Genomic DNA, 19,489 nt, shown 5'->3' with positions numbered 1-19,489 from the left:
CGAGACGGATTCACTGTCGCATCGGTGGTTCAGTGGTAGAATGCTCGCCTTCCACGCGGGCGGCCCGGGTTCGATTCCCGGCCGATGCATACGTTTTAATAGCCGGTTAGTATGAATTTTTAGTAAAAACGATAGAGACAGAGAGAAACGAGTTACCGGCATAAGAATTTTCTGCTTTTTCTAGTTTCATTCACATTGAATAGACTGATATATATCTTCTAGACAGGAAGTACTTTATGTATCTTATGAATAAGGAGGAGTAGGTATTGATGGCGAGAAGGGTTTACTGTCGCAACGGTGGTTCAGTGGTAGAATGCTTGCCTGGGTTCGATTCCCGGCCGATGCATACGTTTTAATAGCCGGTTAGTATGAATTTTTAGTAAATACGATAGAGACAGAGAGATACGAGCGACCGGCATAAGATTTTTCCGCTTTTTCTAGTTTCATTCACATTGAATAGACTGATATATATCTCCTAGACGGGAAGTACTTTCTGTATCTTAAAAATAAGAAGGAGTAGGTATTGATGGCGAGACGGATTCACGGTCGCATAGGTGGTTCAGTGGTAGAATGCTCGCCTGCCACGCGGGCGGCCCGGGTTCGATTCCCGGCCGATGCATACGTTTTAATAGCCGGTTAGTATGAATTTTTAGTAAATACGATAGAGACAGAGAGAAACGAGCGACCGGCATAAGATTTTTCCGCTTTCTGTTGTTTCATTCACATTGAATAGACTGATATATATCTTCTAGACAGGAAGTACTTTATGTATCTTCAGAATAAGAAGGAGTAGGTATTGATGGCGAGACGGATTCACTGTCGCATCGGTGGTTCAGTGGTAGAATGCTTGCCTGGGTTCGATTCCCGGCCGATGCATACGTTTTAATAGTCGGTTAGTATGAATTTTTAGTAAATACGATAGAGACAGAAAGAAACGAGCGAGCGGCATAAGATTTTTCCGCTTTTTGTTGTTTCATTCACATTGAATAGACTGATATATATCTCCTAGACAGGAAGTACTTTCTGTATCTTAAGAATAAGAAGGAGTAGGTATTTATGGCGAGACGGATTCACTGTCGCATTGGAGGTTCAGTGGTAGAATGCTCGCCAGCAACGCGGGCGGCCCGGGTTCGATTACCGGCCGATGCATACGTTTTAATAGCCGGTTAGTATGAATTTTTAGTGAATACGATAGAGACAGAGAGAAACGAGCGACCGGCGTAAGATTTTTCCGCTTTTTGTTGTTTCATTCACATTGAATAGACTGATATATATCTCCTAGACAGGAAGGATATTCTGTATCTTAAGAATAAGAAGGAGTAGGTATTGATGGCGAGACGGATTCACTGTCGCATCGGTGGTTCAGTGGTAGAATGCTTGACTGCCACGCGGGCGGCCCGGGTTCGATTCCCGGCCGATGCATACGTTTTAATAGCCGGTTAGTATGAATTTTTAGTAAATACGATAGAGACAGAGAGAAACGAGCGACCGGCATAAGATTTTTCCGCTTTTTGTTGTTTCATTCACATTGAATAGACTGATATATATCTCCTAGACAGGAAGGACTTTCTGTATCTTAAGAATAAGAAGGAGTAGGTATTTATGGCGAGACGGATTCACTGTCGCATCGGAGGTTCAGTGGTAGAATGCTCGCCTGCCACGCGGGCGGCCCGGGTTCGGTTCCTGGCCGATGCATACGTTTTAATAGCCGGTCAGTATGAATTTTTAGTAAATACGATAGAGACAGACAGAAACGAGCGACCGGCATAAGATTTTTCCGCTTTTTGTTGTTTCATTCACATTGAATAGACTGATATATATCTCCTAGACAGGAAGGATATTCTGTATCTTAAGAATAAGAAGGAGTAGGTATTGATGGCGAGACGGATTCACTGTCGCATCGGTGGTTCAGTGGTAGAATACTCGCCTGCCACGCGGGTTGCCCGGGTTCGATTCCCGGCCGATGCATACGTTTTAATAGCCGGTTAGTATGAATTTTTAGTAAATACGATAGAGACAGAGAGAAACGAGCGACCGGCATACGATTTTTCCGCTTTTTCTAGTTTCATTCACATTGAATAGACTGATATATATCTCCTAGACAGGAAGGATATTCTGTATCTTAAGAATAAGAAGGAGTAGGTATTGATGGCGAGACGGATTCACTGTCGCATCGGTGGTTCAGTGGTAGAATGCTCGCCTGCCACGCGGGCGGCCCGGGTTCGATTCCCGGCCGATGCATACGTTTTAATAGCCGGTTAGTATGAATTTTTAATAAATACGATAGAGACAGACAGAAACGAGCGACCGGCATAAGATTTTTCCGCTTTTTGTTGTTTCATTCACATTGAATAGACTATATATCTACTAGACAGGAAGTACTTTATGTATCTTCAGAATAAGAAGGAGTAGGTATTGATGGCGAGACGGATTCACTGTCGCATCGGTGGTTCAGTGGTAGAATGCTCGCCTGCCACGCGGGCGGCCCGGGTTCGATTCCCGGCCGATGCATACGTTTTAATAGCCGGTTAGTATGAATTTTTAGTAAATACGATAGAGACAGAGAGAAACGAGCGACCGGCATAAGATTTTTCCGCTTTTTCTAGTTTCATTCACATTGAATAGACTGATATATATCTCCTAGACGGGAAGTACTTTCTGTATCTTATGAATAAGGAGGAGTAGGTATTGATGGCGAGAAGGGTTTACTGTCGCAACGGTGGTTTAGTGGTAGAATGCTTGCCTGGGTTCGATTCCCGGCCGATGCATACGTTTTAATAGCCGGTTAGTATGAATTTTTAGTAAATACGATAGAGACAGACAGAAACGAGCGACCGGCATAAGATTTTTCCGATTTTTGTTGTTTCATTCACATTGAATAGTCTGATATATATCTCCTAGACAGGAAAGACTTTCTGTATCTTATGAATAAGAAGGAGTAGGTATTGATGGCGAGAAGGGTTTACGGTGGCGTCGGTGGTCCAGTGGTAGAATGCCCGCATGCCACGCGGGCGGCCCGGGTTCGATTCCCGGCCGATGCATACGCTTTAATAGCCGGTTAGTATGAATTTTTAGTAAATACGATAGAGACAGAGGGAAACGAGCGACCGGCATAAGATTTTTCCGCTTTTTGTTGTTTCATTCACATTGAATAGACTGATATATATCTCCTAGACAGGAAGGACTTTCTGTATCTTAAGAATAAGAAGGAGTAGGTATTGATGGCGAGACGGATTCACTGTCGCATCGGTGGTTCAGTGGTAGAATGCTCGCCTGCCACGCGGGCGGCCCGGGTTTGATTCCCGGCCGATGCATACGTTTTAATAGCCGGTTAGTATGAATTTTTAGTAAATACGATAGAGACAGAGGGAAACGAGTGTAGCGCTTAGAAATTCTGATGATCTTGACATTACCAGCCAATCAGAGTCAAGCAACTGTGACGTCATAGAAACGTCACAGTAGCCCGCGAGGCTACCGTAGCTTTTGATCCATTTGGCGCCACCATATTCCCTAGAGACATTTAATAATGGATATTCTAAATTTAACTTCCGTTCGACAACCAGGATTGATGCAGTGGGAAGTTCACGGGACGCTCACAACGAAGGTTGTGAGTTCGAGTCCCTTCGTAGTCATCCAATTTTTTTTCTAACATCTTCGTATGAAAAGTTTAATTTCTTATTACATTTAATTTTTTCTTGTAACCGTTGCACGGGATAAATATGATTTATTATATTATAATTCACCACCAATTGTCAGATGCACGGGAATGAGTGGGAGGGGGGGGGTGGGGTGTTCCCAAACAGCGAACTTGGCGATACAATGTGGGGGGGGGGCACCCCCGTATAATAAGTTATCTTTTATTGAATCACTAAAAAATGTTTTCATTTTTTTTCTGATTTAATCCAAATGTGGTTCAGTTGCATCAAGTTGACAATAGTAACGGCTCGCGAAGCGAGCGCCCAGCGAAGCTGGGCCCTGCTATCATTTATTGATTCATAATGCTAATAGATTCATTAGAAAACCAAACATAGAAATTGTGTTTCGGCAAGCCACTGTATTTATTGCATGTCAATATAATTATTATTATATAATATATATCATTATTATTATGATCGTTATAGTATTATAGTATTGTTAAATTATATCATTGTAATATTATAGTGTGAGCAAACGAGACGTAATGACAAAATAAAAGCGAAATCGTTAATAAACGCTGGTGTTTGGCGATAAGTTGCCAAACGTAACAGCAGGAGGTACACTTTACACATACGGTGATGTTTCTATAACGTCACATTAGCCTTATTCTGATTGGCTGATAATGTCAAAAATATAAAAACTTAGAATTTCTAAGCGTTAGTGGAAACGAGCGACCGGCATAAGATTTTTCCGCTTTTTGTTGTTTCATTCACATTGAATAGACTGATATATATCTCCTAGACGGGAAGTACTCTCTGTATCTTATGAATAAGAAGGAGTAGGTATTGATGGCGAGAAGGGTTTACTGTCGCTACGGTGGTTCAGTGGTAGAATGCTTGCCTGCGTTCGATCATCGGCCGATGCATACGTTTTAATAGCCGGTTAGTATGAATTTTTAGTAAATACGATAGAGACAGACAGAAACGAGCGACCGGCATAAGATTTTTCCGCTTTTTGTTGTTTCATTCACATTGAATAGACTATATATCTACTAGACAGGAAGTACTTTATGTATCTTCAGAATAAGAAGGAGTAGGTATTGATGGCGAGAAGGATTCACTGTCGCATCGGTGGTTCAGTGGTAGAATGCTCGCCTGCCACGCGGGCGGCCCGGGTTCGATTCCCGGCCGATGCATACGTTTTAATAGCCGGTTAGTATGAATTTTTAGTAAATACGATAGAGACAGAGAGAAACGAGCGACCGGCATAAGATTTTTCCGCTTTTTCTAGTTTCATTCACATTGAATAGACTGATATATATCTTCTAGACAGGAAGTACTTTATGTATCTTATGAATAAGGAGGAGAAGGTATTGATGGCGAGAAGGGTTTACTGTCGCAACGGTGGTTCAGTGGTAGAATGCTTGTCTGGGTTCGATTCCCGGCCGATGCATACGTTTTAATAGCCGGTTAGTATGAATTTTTAGTAAATACGATAGAGACAGACAGAAACGAGCGACCGGCATAAGATTTTTCCGCGTTTTGTTGTTTCATTCACATTGAATAGACTGATATATATCTTCTAGACAGGAAGTACTTTATGTATCTTATGAATAAGGAGGAGTAGGTATTGATGGCGAGACGGATTCACAGTCGCATCGGTGGTTCAGTGGTAGAATGCTCGCCTGCCACGCGGGCGGCCCGGGTTCGATTCCCGGCCGATGCATACGTTTTAATAGCCGGTTAGTATGAATTTTTAGTAAATACGATAGAGACAGAGAGAAACGAGCGACCGGCATAAGATTTTTCCGCTTTTTCTAGTTTCATTCACATTGAATAGACTGATATATATCTTCTAGACAGGAAGTACTTTATGTATCTTATGAATAAGGAGGAGTAGGTATTGATGGCGAGAAGGGTTTACTGTCGCAACGGTGGTTCAGTGGTAGAATGCTTGCCTGGGTTCGAATCCCGGCCGATGCATACGCTTTAATAACCGGTTAGTATGAATTTTTAGTAAATACGATAGAGACAGACAGAAACGAGCGACCGGCATAAGATTTTTCCGATTTTTGTTGTTTCATTCACATTGAATAGTCTGATATATATCTCCTAGACAGGAAAGACTTTCTGTATGTTATGAATAAGAAGGAGTAGGTATTGATGGCGAGAAGGGTTTACGGTGGCGTCGGTGGTCCAGTGGTAGAATGCCCGCCTGCCACGCGGGCGGCCCGGGTTCGATTCCCGGCCGATGCATACGTTTTAATAGCCGGTTAGTATGAATTTTTAGTAAATACGATAGAGACAGACAGAAACGAGCGACCGGCATAAGATTTTTCCGCTTTTTGTTGTTTCATTCACATTGAATAGACTGATATATATCTCCTAGACGGGAAGTACTTTATGTATCTTCAGAATAAGAAGGAGTAGGTATTGATGGCGAGACGGATTCACTGTCGCATCGGTGGTTCAGTGGTAGAATGCTCGCCTGCCACGCGGGCGGCCCGGGTTCGTTTCCCGGCCGATGCATACGCTTTAATAGCCGGTTAGTATGAATTTTTAGTAAATACGATAGAGACAGACAGAAACGAGCGACCGGCATAAGATTTTTCCGTTTTTGTTGTTTCATTCACATTGAATAGACTGATATATATCTTCTAGACAGAAAGTACTTCATGTATCTTATGAATAAGAAGGAGTAGGTATTGATGGTGAGAAGGGTTTACTGTCGCAACGGTGGTTCAGTGGTAGAATGCTTTCCTGGGTTCGATTCCCGGCCGATGCATACGTTTTAATAGCCGGTTAGTATGAATTTTTAGTAAATACGATAGAGACAGACAGAAACGAGCGACCGGCATAAGATTTTTCCGCTTTTTGTTGTTTCATTCACATTGAATAGACTGATATATATCTTCTAGACAGGAAGTACTTTATGTATCTTAAGAATAAGGAGGAGTAGGTATTGATGGCGAGACGGATTCACAGTGGCATCGGCTGTTCAGTGGTAGGATGCTCGCCTGCCACGCGGGCGGCCCGGGTTCGATTCCCGGCCGATTTATACGTTTTAATAGCCGGTTAGTATGAATTTTTAGTAAATACGATAGAGACAGACAGAAACGAGCGACCGGCATAAGATTTTCCCGCTTTTTCTAGTTTCATTCACATTGAATAGAATGATATATATCTTCTAGACAGGAAGTACTTTATGTATGTTATGAATAAGGAGGAGTAGGTATTGATGGCGAGAAGGGTTTACTGTCGCAACGGTGGTTCAGTGGTAGAATGCTTGCCTGGGTTCGATTCCCGGCCGATGCATACGTTTTAATAGCCGGTTAGTATGAATGTTTAGTAAATACGATAGAGACAGACAGAAACGTGCGACCGGCATAAGATTTTTCCGCTTTTTGTTGTTTCATTCACATTGAATAGACTGATATATATCTCCTAGACAGGAAGGACTTTCTGTATCTTAAGAATAAGAAGGAGTAGGTATTTATGGCGAGACGGATTCACAGTGGCATCGGCTGTTCAGTGGTAGAATGCTCGCCTGCCACGGCGGCGGCCCGGGTACGATTCCCGGCCGATGCATACGTTTTAATAGCCGGTTAATATTAATTTTTAGTAAATACGATAGAGACAGAGAGAAACGAGCGACCGGCATAAGATTTTTCCGCTTTTTCTAGTTTCATTCACATTGAATAGACTGATATATATCTTCTAGACAGGAAGTACTTTATGTATGTTATGAATAAGGAGGAATAGGTATTGATGGCGAGAAGGGTTTACTGTCGCAACGGTGGTTCAGTGGTAGAATGCTTGCCTGGGTTCGATTCCCGGCCGATGCATACGTTTTAATAGCCGGTTAGTATGAATTTTTAGTAAATACGATAGAGACAGACAGAAACGAGCGACCGGCATAAGATTTTTCCGATTTTTGTTGTTTCATTCACATTGAATAGACTATATATCTTCTAGACAGGAAGTACTTTATGTATCTTATGAATAAGGAGGATTAGGTATTGATGGCGAGAAGGGTTTACTGTCGCAACGGTGGTTCAGTGGTAGAATGCTTGCCTGGGTTCGATTCCCGGCCCATGCATACGTTTTAATAGCCGGTTAGTATGAATTTTTAGTAAATACGATAGAGACAGACAGAAACGAGCGACCGGCATAAGATTTTTCCGCTTTTTGTTGTTTCATTCACATTGAATAGACTGATATATATCTTCTAGACAGGAAGTACTTTATGTATCTTAAGAATAAGGAGGAGTAGGTATTGATGGCGAGAGGGATTCACCGTCGCATCGGTGGTTCAGTGGTAGGATGCTCGCCTGCCACGCGGGCGGCCCGGGTTCGATTCCCGGCCGATGCATACGTTTTAATAGCCGGTTAGTATGAATTTTTAGTAAATACGATAGAGACAGAGAGAAACGAGCGACCGGCATAAGATTTTTCCGCTTTTTCTAGTTTCATTCACATTGAATAGACTTATATATATCTCCTAGACGGGAAGTACTTTCTGTATCTTATGAATAAGGAGGAGTAGGTATTGATGGCCAGAAGGGTTTACTGTCGCAACGGTGGTTCAGTGGTAGAATGCTTGCCTGGGTTCGATTCCCGGCCGATGCATACGCTTTAATAACCGGTTAGTATGAATTTTTAGTAAATACGATAGAGACAGACAGAAACGAGCGACCGGCATAAGATTTTTCCGATTTTTGTTGTTTCATTCACATTGAATAGTCTGATATATATCTCCTAGACAGGAAAGACTTTCTGTATCTTATGAATAAGAAGGAGTAGGTATTGATGGCGAGAAGGGTTTACGGTGGCGTCGGTGGTCCAATGGTAGAATGGTAGCCGCCTGCCACGCGGGCGGCCCGGGTTCGATTCCCGGCCGATGCATACGCTTTAATACCCGGTTAGTATGAATTTTTAGTAAATAAGATAGAGACAGACAGAAACGAGCGACCGGCATAAGATTTTTCCGATTTTTGTTGTTTCATTCACATTGAATAGACTGATATATATCTCCTAGACGGGAAGTACAAACTGTATCTTATGAATAAGGAGGAGTAGGTATTGATGGCGAGAAGGGTTTACTGTCGCAACGGTGGTTCAGTGGTAGAATGCTTGCCTGGGTTCGATTCCCGGCCGATGCATACGCTTTAATAGCCGGTTAGTATGAATTTTTAGTAAATAAGATAGAGACAGACAGAAACGAGCGACCGGCATAAGATTTTTCCGATTTTTGTTGTTTCATTCACATTGAATAGACTGATATATATCTCCTAGACGGGAAGTACTCTCTGTATCTTATGAATAAGAAGGAGTAGGTATTGATGGCGAGAAGGATTTACTGTCGCTACGGTGGTTCAGTGGTAGAATGCTTGCCTGCGTTCGATCATCGGCCGATGCATACGTTTTAATAGCCGGTTAGTATGAATTTTTAGTAAATACGATAGAGACAGACAGAAACGAGCGACCGGCATAAGATTTTTCCGATTTTTGTTGTTTCATTCACATTGAATAGTCTATATATCTTCTAGACAGGAAGTACTTTATGTATCTTCAGAATAAGAAGGAGTAGGTATTGATGGCGAGACGGATTCACTGTCGCATCGGTGGTTCAGTGGTAGAATGCTCGGCTGCCACGCGGGCAGCCCGGGTTCGATTCGCGGCCGATGCATACGTTTTAATAGCCGGTTAGTATGAATTTTTAGTAAATACGATAGAGACAGACAGAAACGAGCGACCGGCATAAGATGTTTCCGCTTTATGTTGTTTCATTCACATTGAATAGACTATATATCTACTAGACAGGAAGTACTTTATGTATCTTCAGAATAAGAAGGAGTAGGTATTGATGGCGAGACGGATTCACTGTCGCATCGGTGGTTCAGTGGTAGAATGCTTTCCTGGGTTCGATTCCCGGCCGATGCATACGTTTTAATAGCCGGTTAGTATGAATTTTTAGTAAATACGATAGAGACAGACAGAAACGAGCGACCGGCATAAGATTTTTCCGCTTTTTGTTGTTTCATTCACATTGAATAGACTGATATATATCTTCTAGACAGGAAGTACTTTATGTATCTTAAGAATAAGAAGGAGTAGGTATTGATGGCGAGACGGATTCACTGTCGCATCGGTGGTTCAGTGGTAGAATGCTCGCCTGCCACGCGGGCGGCCCGGGTTTGGTTCCCGGCCAATGCATACGTTTTAATAGCCGGTTAGTATGAATTTTTAGTAAATACCATAGAGACAGAGAGAAACGAGCGACCGGCATAAGATTTTTCCGCTTTTTCTAGTTTCATTCACATTGAATAGACTGATATATATCTCCTAGACGGGAAGTACTTTCTGTATCTTAAGAATAAGAAGGATTAGGTATTTATGGCGAGACGGATTCACTGTCGCATCGGTGGTTCAGTGGTAGAATGCTCGCCTGCCACGCGGGCGGCCCGGGTTCGATTCCCGGCCGATGCATACGTTTTAATAGCCGGTTAGTATGGATTTTTAGTAAATACGATAGAGACAGACAGAAACGAGCGACCGGCATAAGATTTTTCCGCTTTTTGTTGTTTCATTCACATTGAATAGACTGATATATATCTCCTAGACAGGAAGGACTTTCTGTATCTTAAGAATAAGAAGGAGTAGGTATTTATGGCGAGACGGATTCACTGTCGCATCGGTGGTTCAGTGGTAGAATGCTCGCCTGCCACGCGGGCGGCCCGGGTTCGATTCCCGGCCGATGCATACGTTTTAATAGCCGGTTAGTATCGATTTTTAGTAAATACGATAGAGACAGACAGAAACGAGCGACCGGCATAAGATTTTTCCGCTTTTTGTTGTTTCATTCACATTGAATAGACTGATATATATCTCCTAGACAGGAAGGATATTCTGTATCTTAAGAATAAGAAGGAGTAGGTATTGATGGCGAGAAGGGTTTACTGTCGCAACGGTGGTTCAGTGGTAGAATGCTTACCTGGGTTCGATTCCCGGCCGATGCATACGTTTTATTAGCCGGTTAGTATGAATTTTTAGTAAATACGATAGAGACAGACAGAAACGAGCGACCGGCATAAGATTTTTCCGATTTTTGTTGTTTCATTCACATTGAATAGACTATATATCTTCTAGACAGGAAGTACTTTATGTATCTTCAGAATAAGAAGGAGTAGGTATTGATGGCGAGACGGTTTCACTGTCGCATCGGTGGTTCGGTGGTAGAATGCTCGCCTGCCACGCGGGCGGCCCGGGTTCGATTCCCGGCCGATGCATAAGTTTTAATAGCCGGTTAGTATGAATTTTTAGTAAATACGATAGAGACAGAGAGAAACAAGCGACCGGCATAAGATTTTTCCGCTTTTTCTTGTTTCATTCACATTGAATAGACTGATATATATCTTCTAGACAGGAAGTACTTTATGTATCTTAAGAATAAGAAGGAGTAGGTATTTATGGCGAGACGGATTCACTTTCGCATCGGTGGTTCAATGGTAGAATGCTCGCCTGCCACGCGGGCGGCCCGGGTTCGATTCCCGGCCGATGCATACGTTTTAATAGCCGGTTAGTATGAATTTTTAGTAAATACGATAGAGACAGACAGAAACGAGCGACCGGCATAAGATGTTTCCGCTTTATGTTGTTTGATTCACATTGAATAGACTATATATCTACTAGACAGGAAGTACTTTATGTATCTTCAGAATAAGAAGGAGTAGGTATTGATGGCGAGACGGATTCACTGTCGCATCGGTGGTTCAGTGGTAGAATGCATGCCTGGGTTCGATTCCCGGCCGATGCATACGTTTTAATAGCCGGTTAGTATGAATGTTTAGTAAATACGATAGAGACAGACAGAAACGAGCGACCGGCATAAGATTTTTCCGCTTTTTGTTGTTTCATTCACATTGAAGACTGATATATATCTTCTAGACAGGAAGTACTTCATGTATCTTATGAATAAGAAGGAGTAGGTATTGATGGTGAGAAGGGTTTACTGTCGCAACGGTGGTTCAGTGGTAGAATGCTTTCCTGGGTTCGATTCCCGGCCGATGCATTCGTTTTAATAGCCGGTTAGTATGAATTTTTAGTAAATACGATAGAGACAGACAGAAACGAGCGACCGGCATAAGATTTTTCCGCTTTTTGTTGTTTCATTCACATTGAATAGACTGATATATATCTTCTAGACAGGAAGTACTTTATGTATCTTAAGAATAAGAAGGAGTAGGTATTGATGGCGAGACGGATTCACTGTCGCATCGATGGTTCAGTGGTAGAATGCTCGCCTGCCACGCGGGCGGCCCGGGTTCGATTCCCGGCCGATGCATACGTTTTAATAGCCGGTTAGTATGAATTTTTAGTAAATACGATAGAGACAGACAGAAACGAGCGACCGGCATAAGATTTTTCCGCGTTTTCTTGTTTCATTCACATTGAATAGACTGATATATATCTTCTAGACAGGAAGTACTTTATGTATCTTAAGAATAAGGAGGAGTAGGTATTGATGGCGAGACGAATTCACAGTCGCATCGGTGGTTCAGTGGTAGGATGCTCGCCTGCCACGCGGGCGGCCCGGGTTCGATTCCCGGCCGATTTATACGTTTTAATAGCCGGTTAGTATGAATTTTTAGTAAATACGATAGAGACAGAGAGAAACGAGCGACCGGCATAAGATTTTTCCGCTTTTTGTTGTTTCATTCACATTGAATAGACTGATATATATCTCCTAGACAGGAAGGACTTTCTGTATCTTAAGAATAAGAAGGAGTAGGTATTTATGGCGAGACGGATTCACATTCGCATCGGTGGTTCAGTGGTAGAATGCTCGCCTGCCACGCGGGCGCCCGGGTTCGATTCCCGGCCGATGCATACGTTTTAATAGCCGGTTAGTATGAATTTTTAGTAAATACGATAGAGACAGACAGAAACGAGCGACCGGCATAAGATTTTTCCGCTTTATGTTGTTTCATTCACATTGAATAGACTATATATCTTCTAGACAGGAAGTACTTTATGTATCTTCAGAATAAGGAGGAGTAGGTATTGATGGCGAGAAGGGTTTACTGTCGCAACGGTGGTTCAGTGGTAGAATGCTTGCCTGGGTTCGATTCCCGGCCGATGCATACGTTTTAATAGCCGGTTAGTAGGAATTTTTAGTAAATACGATAGAGACAGACAGAAACGAGCGACCGGCATAAGATGTTTCCGCTTTATGTTGTTTCATTCACATTGAATAGACTATATATCTACTAGACAGGAAGTACTTTATGTATCTTCACAATAAGAAGGAGTAGGTATTGATGGCGAGACGGATTCACTGTCGCATCGGTGGTTCAGTGGTAGAATGCTTGCCTGGGTTCGATTCCCGGCCGATGCATACGTTTTAATAGCCGGTTAGTATGAATGTTTAGTAAATACGATAGAGACAGACAGAAACGAGCGACCGGCATAAGATTTTTCCGCTTTTTGTTGTTTCATTCACATTGAATAGACTGATATATATCTTCTAGACAGGAAGTACTTCATGTATCTTATGAATAAGAAGGAGTAGGTATTGATGGTGAGAAGGGTTTACTGTCGCAACGGTGGTTCAGTGGTAGAATGCTTTCCTGGGTTCGATTCCCGGCCGATGCATTCGTTTTAATAGCCGGTTAGTATGAATTTTTAGTAAATACGATAGAGACAGACAGAAACGAGCGACCGGCATAAGATTTTTCCGCGTTTTGTTGTTTCATTCACATTGAATAGACTGATATATATCTTCTAGACAGGAAGTACTTTATGTATCTTAAGAATAAGGAGGAGTAGGTATTGATGGCGAGACGGATTCACCGTCGCATCGGTGGTTCAGTGGTAGAATGCTTGCCTGCCACGCGGGCGGCCCGGGTTCGATTCCCGGCCGATGCATACGTTTTAATAGCCGGTTAGTATGAATTTTTAGTAAATACGATATAGACAGAGAGAAACGAGCGACCGGCATAAGATTTTTCCGCTTTTTCTAGTTTCATTCACATTGAATAGACTGATATATATCTTCTAGACAGGAAGTACTTTATGTATCTTATGAATAAGGAGGAGTAGGTATTGATGGCGAGAAGGGTTTACTGTCGCAACGGTGGTTCAGTGGTAGAATGCTTGCCTGGGTTCGAATCCCGGCCGATGCATACGCTTTAATAACCGGTTAGTATGAATTTTTAGTAAATACGATAGAGACAGACAGAAACGAGCGACCGGCATAAGATTTTTCCGATTTTTGTTGTTTCATTCACATTGAATAGTCTGATATATATCTCCTAGACAGGAAAGACTTTCTGTATCTTATGAATAAGAAGGAGTAGGTATTGATGGCGAGAATGGTTTACGGTGGCGTCGGTGGTCCAGTGGTAGAATGCCCGCCTGCCACGCGGGCGGCCCGGGTTCGATTCCCGGCCGATGCATACGCTTTAATAGCCGGTTAGTATGAATTTTTAGTAAATACGATAGAGACAGAGAGAAACGAGCGACCGGCATAAGATTTTTCCGCTTTATGTTGTTTCATTCACATTGAATAGACTATATATCTTCTAGACAGGAAGTACTTTATGTATCTTCAGAATAAGGAGGAGTAGGTATTGATGGCGAGAAGGGTTTACTGTCGCAACGGTGGTTCAGTGGTAGAATGCTTGCCTGGGTTCGATTCCCGGCCGATGCATACGTTTTAATAGCCGGTTAGTATGAATTTTTAGTAAATACGATAGAGACAGACAGAAACGAGCGACCGGCATAAGATTTTTCCGCTTTTTGTTGTTTCATTCACATTGAATAGACTGATATATATCTTCTAGACAGGAAGTACTTTATGTATCTTAAGAATAAGAAGGAGTAGGTATTGATGGCGAGACGGATTCACTGTCGCATCGGTGGTTCAGTGGTAGAATGCTCGCCTGCCACGCGGGCGGCCCGGGTTTGATTCCCGGCCAATGCATACGTTTTAATAGCCGGTTAGTATGAATTTTTAGTAAATACCATAGAGACAGAGAGAAACGAGCGACCGGCATAAGATTTTTCCGCTTTTTCTAGTTTCATTCACATTGAATAGACTGATATATATCTCCTAGACGGGAAGTACTTTCTGTATCTTAAGAATAAGAAGGATTAGGTATTTATGGCGAGACGGATTCACTGTCGCATCGGTGGTTCAGTGGTAGAATGCTCGCCTGCCACGCGGGCGGCCCGGGTTCGATTCCCGGCCGATGCATACGTTTTAATAGCCGGTTAGTATGGATTTTTAGTAAATACGATAGAGACAGACAGAAACGAGCGACCGGCATAAGATTTTTCCGCTTTTTGTTGTTTCATTCACATTGAATAGACTGATATATATCTCCTAGACAGGAAGGACTTTCTGTATCTTAAGAATAAGAAGGAGTAGGTATTTATGGCGAGACGGATTCACTGTCGCATCGGTGGTTCAGTGGTAGAATGCTCGCCTGCCACGCGGGCGGCCCGGGTTCGATTCCCGGCCGATGCATACGTTTTAATAGCCGGTTAGTATCGATTTTTAGTAAATACGATAGAGACAGACAGAAACGAGCGACCGGCATAAGATTTTTCCGCTTTTTGTTGTTTCATTCACATTGAATAGACTGATATATATCTCCTAGACAGGAAGGATATTCTGTATCTTAAGAATAAGAAGGAGTAGGTATTGATGGCGAGAAGGGTTTACTGTCGCAACGGTGGTTCAGTGGTAGAATGCTTGCCTGGGTTCGATTCCCGGCCGATGCATACGTTTTATTAGCCGGTTAGTATGAATTTTTAGTAAATACGATAGAGACAGACAGAAACGAGCGACCGGCATAAGATTTTTCCGATTTTTGTTGTTTCATTCACATTGAATAGACTATATATCTTCTAGACAGGAAGTACTTTATGTATCTTCAGAATAAGAAGGAGTAGGTATTGATGGCGAGACGGTTTCACTGTCGCATCGGTGGTTCGGTGGTAGAATGCTCGCCTGCCACGCGGGCGGCCCGGGTTCGATTCCCGGCCGATGCATACGTTTTAATAGCCGGTTAGTATGAATTTTTAGTAAATACGATAGAGACAGAGAGAAACAAGCGACCGGCATAAGATTTTTCCGCTTTTTCTTGTTTCATTCACATTGAATAGACTGATATATATCTTCTAGACAGGAAGTACTTTATGTATCTTAAGAATAAGAAGGAGTAGGTATTTATGGCGAGACGGATTCACATTCGCATCGGTGGTTCAGTGGTAGAATGCTCGCCTGCCACGCGGGCGGCCCGGGTTCGATTCCCGGCCGATGCATACGTTTTAATAGCCGGTTAGTATGAATTTTTAGTAAATACGATAGAGACAGACAGAAACGAGCGACCGGCATAAGATTTTTCCGCTTTATGTTGTTTGATTCACATTGAATAGACTATATATCTACTAGACAGGAAGTACTTTATGTATCTTCAGAATAAGAAGGAGTAGGTATTGATGGCGAGACGGATTCACTGTCGCATCGGTGGTTCAGTGGTAGAATGCTTGCCTGGGTTCGATTCCCGGCCGATGCATACGTTTTAATAGCCGGTTAGTATGAATGTTTAGTAAATACGATAGAGACAGACAGAAACGAGCGACCGGCATAAGATTTTTCCGCTTTTTGTTGTTTCATTCACATTGAATAGACTGATATATATCTTCTAGACAGGAAGTACTTCATGTATCTTATGAATAAGAAGGAGTAGGTATTGATGGTGAGAAGGGTTTACTGTCGCAACGGTGGTTCAGTGGTAGAATGCTTTCCTGGGTTCGATTCCCGGCCGATGCATTCGTTTTAATAGCCGGTTAGTATGAATTTTTAGTAAATACGATAGAGACAGACAGAAACGAGCGACCGGCATAAGATTTTTCCGCTTTTTGTTGTTTCATTCACATTGAATAGACTGATATATATCTTCTAGACAGAAAGTACTTTATGTATCTTAAGAATAAGAAGGAGTAGGTATTGATGGCGAGACGAATTCACAGTCGCATCGGTGGTTCAGTGGTAGGATGCTCGCCTGCCACGCGGGCGGCCCGGGTTCGATTCCCGGCCGATTTATACGTTTTAATAGCCGGTTAGTATGAATTTTTAGTAAATACGATAGAGACAGAGAGAAACGAGCGACCGGCATAAGATTTTTCCGCTTTTTGTTGTTTCATTCACATTGAATAGACTGATATATATCTCCTAGACAGGAAGGACTTTCTGTATCTTAAGAATAAGAAGGAGTAGGTATTTATGGCGAGACGGATTCACATTCGCATCGGTGGTTCAGTGGTAGAATGCTCGCCTGGCCCGGGTTCGATTCCCGGCCGATGCATACGTTTTAATAGCCGGTTAGTATGAATTTTTAGTAAATACGATAGAGACAGACAGAAACGAGCGACCGGCATAAGATTTTTCCGCTTTATGTTGTTTCATTCACATTGAATAGACTATATATCTTCTAGACAGGAAGTACTTTATGTATCTTCAGAATAAGGAGGAGTAGGTATTGATGGCGAGAAGGGTTTACTGTCGCAACGGTGGTTTAGTGGTAGAATGCTTGCCTGGGTTCGATTCCCGGCCGATGCATACGTTTTAATAGCCGGTTAGTATGAATTTTTAGTAAATACGATAGAGACAGACAGAAACGAGCGACCGGCATAAGATTTTTCCGCTTTTTCTAGTTTCATTCACATTGAATAGACTGATATATATCTTCTAGACAGGAAGTACTTTATGTATCTTATGAATAAGGAGGAGTAGGTATTGATGGCGAGAAGGGTTTACTGTCGCAACGGTGGTTCAGTGGTAGAATGCTTGCCTGGGTTCGAATCCCGGCCGATGCATACGCTTTAATAACCGGTTAGTATGAATTTTTAGTAAATACGATAGAGACAGACAGAAACGAGCGACCGGCATAAGATTTTTCCGATTTTTGTTGTTTCATTCACATTGAATAGTCTGATATATATCTCCTAGACAGGAAAGACATTCTGTATCTTAAGAATAAGAAGGAGTAGGTATTTATGGCGAGACGGATTCACTGTCGCATCGGTGGTTCAGTGGTAGAATGCTCGCCTGCCACGCGGGCGGCCCGGGTTCGATTCCCGGCCGATGCATACGTTTTAATAGCCGGTTAGTATCGATTTTTAGTAAATACGATAGAGACAGACAGAAACGAGCGACCGGCATAAGATTTTTCCGCTTTTTGTTGTTTCATTCACATTGAATAGACTGATATATATCTCCTAGACAGGAAGGATATTCTGTATCTTAAGAATAAGAAGGAGTAGGTATTGATGGCGAGAAGGGTTTACTGTCGCAACGGTGGTTCAGTGGTAGAATGCTTACCTGGGTTCGATTCCCGGCCGATGCATACGTTTTATTAGCCGGTTAGTATGAATTTTTAGTAAATACGATAGAGACAGACAGAAACGAGCGACCGGCATAAGATTTTTCCCATTTTTGTTGTTTCATTCACATTGAATAGACTATATATCTTCTAGACAGGAAGTACTTTATGTATCTTCAGAATAAGAAGGAGTAGGTATTGATGGCGAGACGGTTTCACTGTCGCATCGGTGGTTCGGTGGTAGAATGCTCGCCTGCCACGCGGGCGGCCCGGGTTCGATTCCCGGCCGATGCATACGTTTTAATAGCCGGTTAGTATGAATTTTTAGTAAATACGATAGAGACAGAGAGAAACAAGCGACCGGCATAAGATTTTTCCGCTTTTTCTTGTTTCATTCACATTGAATAGACTGATATATATCTTCTAGACAGGAAGTACTTTATGTATCTTAAGAATAAGAAGGAGTAGGTATTTATGGCGAGACGGATTCACATTCGCATCGGTGGTTCAGTGGTAGAATGCTCGCCTGCCACGCGGGCGGCCCGGGTTCGATTCCCGGCCGATGCATACGTTTTAATAGCCGGTTAGTATGAATTTTTAGTAAATACGATAGAGACAGACAGAAACGAGCGACCGGCATAAGATTTTTCCGCTTTATGTTGTTTCATTCACATTGAATAGACTATATATCTTCTAGACAGGAAGTACTTTATGTATCTTCAGAATAAGGAGGAGTAGGTATTGATGGCGAGAAGGGTTTACTGTCGCAACGGTGGTTCAGTGGTAGAATGCTTGCCTGGGTTCGATTCCCGGCCGATGCATACGTTTTAATAGCCGGTTAGTATGAATTTTTAGTAAATACGATAGAGACAGACAGAAACGAGCGACCGGCATAAGATGTTTCCGCTTTATGTTGTTTGATTCACATTGAATAGACTATATATCTACTAGACAGGAAGTACTTTATGTATCTTCAGAATAAGAAGGAGTAGGTATTGATGGCGAGACGGATTCACTGTCGCATCGGTGGTTCAGTGGTAGAATGCTTGCCTGGGTTCGATTCCCGGCCGATGCATACGTTTTAATAGCCGGTTAGTATGAATGTTTAGTAAATACGATAGAGACAGACAGAAACGAGCGACCGGCATAAGATTTTTCCGCTTTTTGTTGTTTCATTCACATTGAATAGACTGATATATATCTTCTAGACAGGAAGTACTTCATGTATCTTATGAATAAGAAGGAGTAGGTATTGATGGTGAGAAGGGTTTACTGTCGCAACGGTGGTTCAGTGGTAGAATGCTTTCCTGGGTTCGATTCCCGGCCGATGCATTCGTTTTAATAGCCGGTTAGTATGAATTTTTAGTAAATACGATAGAGACAGACAGAAACGAGCGACCGGCATAAGATTTTTCCGCTTTTTGTTGTTTCATTCACATTGAATAGACTGATATATATCTT

General features: G+C 42.4%; 34 non-coding genes across 34 annotated transcripts; all 34 read left to right on the top strand.

Moving 5' to 3' along the window:
* The first annotated feature begins 18 nt into the window (after positions 1 to 18).
* On the top strand, positions 19 to 89 carry TRNAG-UCC (transfer RNA glycine (anticodon UCC)). The gene has a single exon. It is a non-coding gene; the product is annotated as a tRNA-Gly (tRNA).
* Positions 90 to 548: 459 nt separating this feature from the next.
* On the top strand, positions 549 to 619 carry TRNAG-GCC (transfer RNA glycine (anticodon GCC)). Its single transcript has one exon. It is a non-coding gene; the product is annotated as a tRNA-Gly (tRNA).
* A 732-nt stretch (positions 620 to 1,351) lies between these two features.
* Positions 1,352 to 1,422, top strand: TRNAG-GCC (transfer RNA glycine (anticodon GCC)). Its single transcript has one exon. It is a non-coding gene; the product is annotated as a tRNA-Gly (tRNA).
* A 202-nt stretch (positions 1,423 to 1,624) lies between these two features.
* On the top strand, positions 1,625 to 1,695 carry TRNAG-GCC (transfer RNA glycine (anticodon GCC)). The gene has a single exon. It is a non-coding gene; the product is annotated as a tRNA-Gly (tRNA).
* Positions 1,696 to 1,897: 202 nt separating this feature from the next.
* TRNAG-GCC (transfer RNA glycine (anticodon GCC)) lies at positions 1,898 to 1,968 on the top strand. Its single transcript has one exon. It is a non-coding gene; the product is annotated as a tRNA-Gly (tRNA).
* Positions 1,969 to 2,170: 202 nt separating this feature from the next.
* On the top strand, positions 2,171 to 2,241 carry TRNAG-GCC (transfer RNA glycine (anticodon GCC)). Its single transcript has one exon. It is a non-coding gene; the product is annotated as a tRNA-Gly (tRNA).
* A 199-nt stretch (positions 2,242 to 2,440) lies between these two features.
* On the top strand, positions 2,441 to 2,511 carry TRNAG-GCC (transfer RNA glycine (anticodon GCC)). The gene has a single exon. It is a non-coding gene; the product is annotated as a tRNA-Gly (tRNA).
* Positions 2,512 to 2,970: 459 nt separating this feature from the next.
* Positions 2,971 to 3,041, top strand: TRNAG-GCC (transfer RNA glycine (anticodon GCC)). Its single transcript has one exon. It is a non-coding gene; the product is annotated as a tRNA-Gly (tRNA).
* A 202-nt stretch (positions 3,042 to 3,243) lies between these two features.
* Positions 3,244 to 3,314, top strand: TRNAG-GCC (transfer RNA glycine (anticodon GCC)). Its single transcript has one exon. It is a non-coding gene; the product is annotated as a tRNA-Gly (tRNA).
* A 1,446-nt stretch (positions 3,315 to 4,760) lies between these two features.
* TRNAG-GCC (transfer RNA glycine (anticodon GCC)) lies at positions 4,761 to 4,831 on the top strand. The gene has a single exon. It is a non-coding gene; the product is annotated as a tRNA-Gly (tRNA).
* A 459-nt stretch (positions 4,832 to 5,290) lies between these two features.
* On the top strand, positions 5,291 to 5,361 carry TRNAG-GCC (transfer RNA glycine (anticodon GCC)). The gene has a single exon. It is a non-coding gene; the product is annotated as a tRNA-Gly (tRNA).
* Positions 5,362 to 5,820: 459 nt separating this feature from the next.
* On the top strand, positions 5,821 to 5,891 carry TRNAG-GCC (transfer RNA glycine (anticodon GCC)). The gene has a single exon. It is a non-coding gene; the product is annotated as a tRNA-Gly (tRNA).
* Positions 5,892 to 6,093: 202 nt separating this feature from the next.
* On the top strand, positions 6,094 to 6,164 carry TRNAG-GCC (transfer RNA glycine (anticodon GCC)). Its single transcript has one exon. It is a non-coding gene; the product is annotated as a tRNA-Gly (tRNA).
* A 1,772-nt stretch (positions 6,165 to 7,936) lies between these two features.
* Positions 7,937 to 8,007, top strand: TRNAG-GCC (transfer RNA glycine (anticodon GCC)). The gene has a single exon. It is a non-coding gene; the product is annotated as a tRNA-Gly (tRNA).
* A 459-nt stretch (positions 8,008 to 8,466) lies between these two features.
* On the top strand, positions 8,467 to 8,540 carry TRNAG-GCC (transfer RNA glycine (anticodon GCC)). The gene has a single exon. It is a non-coding gene; the product is annotated as a tRNA-Gly (tRNA).
* A 1,240-nt stretch (positions 8,541 to 9,780) lies between these two features.
* Positions 9,781 to 9,851, top strand: TRNAG-GCC (transfer RNA glycine (anticodon GCC)). The gene has a single exon. It is a non-coding gene; the product is annotated as a tRNA-Gly (tRNA).
* A 202-nt stretch (positions 9,852 to 10,053) lies between these two features.
* Positions 10,054 to 10,124, top strand: TRNAG-GCC (transfer RNA glycine (anticodon GCC)). The gene has a single exon. It is a non-coding gene; the product is annotated as a tRNA-Gly (tRNA).
* Positions 10,125 to 10,326: 202 nt separating this feature from the next.
* Positions 10,327 to 10,397, top strand: TRNAG-GCC (transfer RNA glycine (anticodon GCC)). The gene has a single exon. It is a non-coding gene; the product is annotated as a tRNA-Gly (tRNA).
* A 456-nt stretch (positions 10,398 to 10,853) lies between these two features.
* TRNAG-GCC (transfer RNA glycine (anticodon GCC)) lies at positions 10,854 to 10,924 on the top strand. The gene has a single exon. It is a non-coding gene; the product is annotated as a tRNA-Gly (tRNA).
* A 202-nt stretch (positions 10,925 to 11,126) lies between these two features.
* Positions 11,127 to 11,197, top strand: TRNAG-GCC (transfer RNA glycine (anticodon GCC)). Its single transcript has one exon. It is a non-coding gene; the product is annotated as a tRNA-Gly (tRNA).
* A 711-nt stretch (positions 11,198 to 11,908) lies between these two features.
* Positions 11,909 to 11,979, top strand: TRNAG-GCC (transfer RNA glycine (anticodon GCC)). The gene has a single exon. It is a non-coding gene; the product is annotated as a tRNA-Gly (tRNA).
* Positions 11,980 to 12,181: 202 nt separating this feature from the next.
* On the top strand, positions 12,182 to 12,252 carry TRNAG-GCC (transfer RNA glycine (anticodon GCC)). Its single transcript has one exon. It is a non-coding gene; the product is annotated as a tRNA-Gly (tRNA).
* A 202-nt stretch (positions 12,253 to 12,454) lies between these two features.
* Positions 12,455 to 12,524, top strand: TRNAG-GCC (transfer RNA glycine (anticodon GCC)). Its single transcript has one exon. It is a non-coding gene; the product is annotated as a tRNA-Gly (tRNA).
* Positions 12,525 to 13,491: 967 nt separating this feature from the next.
* On the top strand, positions 13,492 to 13,562 carry TRNAG-GCC (transfer RNA glycine (anticodon GCC)). The gene has a single exon. It is a non-coding gene; the product is annotated as a tRNA-Gly (tRNA).
* A 459-nt stretch (positions 13,563 to 14,021) lies between these two features.
* Positions 14,022 to 14,092, top strand: TRNAG-GCC (transfer RNA glycine (anticodon GCC)). Its single transcript has one exon. It is a non-coding gene; the product is annotated as a tRNA-Gly (tRNA).
* A 456-nt stretch (positions 14,093 to 14,548) lies between these two features.
* Positions 14,549 to 14,619, top strand: TRNAG-GCC (transfer RNA glycine (anticodon GCC)). The gene has a single exon. It is a non-coding gene; the product is annotated as a tRNA-Gly (tRNA).
* A 202-nt stretch (positions 14,620 to 14,821) lies between these two features.
* On the top strand, positions 14,822 to 14,892 carry TRNAG-GCC (transfer RNA glycine (anticodon GCC)). Its single transcript has one exon. It is a non-coding gene; the product is annotated as a tRNA-Gly (tRNA).
* A 202-nt stretch (positions 14,893 to 15,094) lies between these two features.
* TRNAG-GCC (transfer RNA glycine (anticodon GCC)) lies at positions 15,095 to 15,165 on the top strand. Its single transcript has one exon. It is a non-coding gene; the product is annotated as a tRNA-Gly (tRNA).
* A 456-nt stretch (positions 15,166 to 15,621) lies between these two features.
* Positions 15,622 to 15,692, top strand: TRNAG-GCC (transfer RNA glycine (anticodon GCC)). Its single transcript has one exon. It is a non-coding gene; the product is annotated as a tRNA-Gly (tRNA).
* A 202-nt stretch (positions 15,693 to 15,894) lies between these two features.
* On the top strand, positions 15,895 to 15,965 carry TRNAG-GCC (transfer RNA glycine (anticodon GCC)). The gene has a single exon. It is a non-coding gene; the product is annotated as a tRNA-Gly (tRNA).
* Positions 15,966 to 16,678: 713 nt separating this feature from the next.
* TRNAG-GCC (transfer RNA glycine (anticodon GCC)) lies at positions 16,679 to 16,749 on the top strand. The gene has a single exon. It is a non-coding gene; the product is annotated as a tRNA-Gly (tRNA).
* Positions 16,750 to 17,724: 975 nt separating this feature from the next.
* Positions 17,725 to 17,795, top strand: TRNAG-GCC (transfer RNA glycine (anticodon GCC)). Its single transcript has one exon. It is a non-coding gene; the product is annotated as a tRNA-Gly (tRNA).
* Positions 17,796 to 18,251: 456 nt separating this feature from the next.
* TRNAG-GCC (transfer RNA glycine (anticodon GCC)) lies at positions 18,252 to 18,322 on the top strand. Its single transcript has one exon. It is a non-coding gene; the product is annotated as a tRNA-Gly (tRNA).
* A 202-nt stretch (positions 18,323 to 18,524) lies between these two features.
* TRNAG-GCC (transfer RNA glycine (anticodon GCC)) lies at positions 18,525 to 18,595 on the top strand. Its single transcript has one exon. It is a non-coding gene; the product is annotated as a tRNA-Gly (tRNA).
* The last annotated feature ends 894 nt before the right edge of the window (positions 18,596 to 19,489 follow it).

Source organism: Pholcus phalangioides, unplaced genomic scaffold (genome assembly GCF_987345545.1).
Source record: "Pholcus phalangioides strain wild (caught in Gottingen) unplaced genomic scaffold, Ppha-v1.0 ptg000012l_1, whole genome shotgun sequence".
Lineage (NCBI taxonomy): Eukaryota > Metazoa > Arthropoda > Arachnida > Araneae > Pholcidae > Pholcus > Pholcus phalangioides.
The sequence above is the reverse complement of the archived record's forward strand: the minus strand, read 5'-3'. Positions and strand labels throughout refer to the sequence as shown.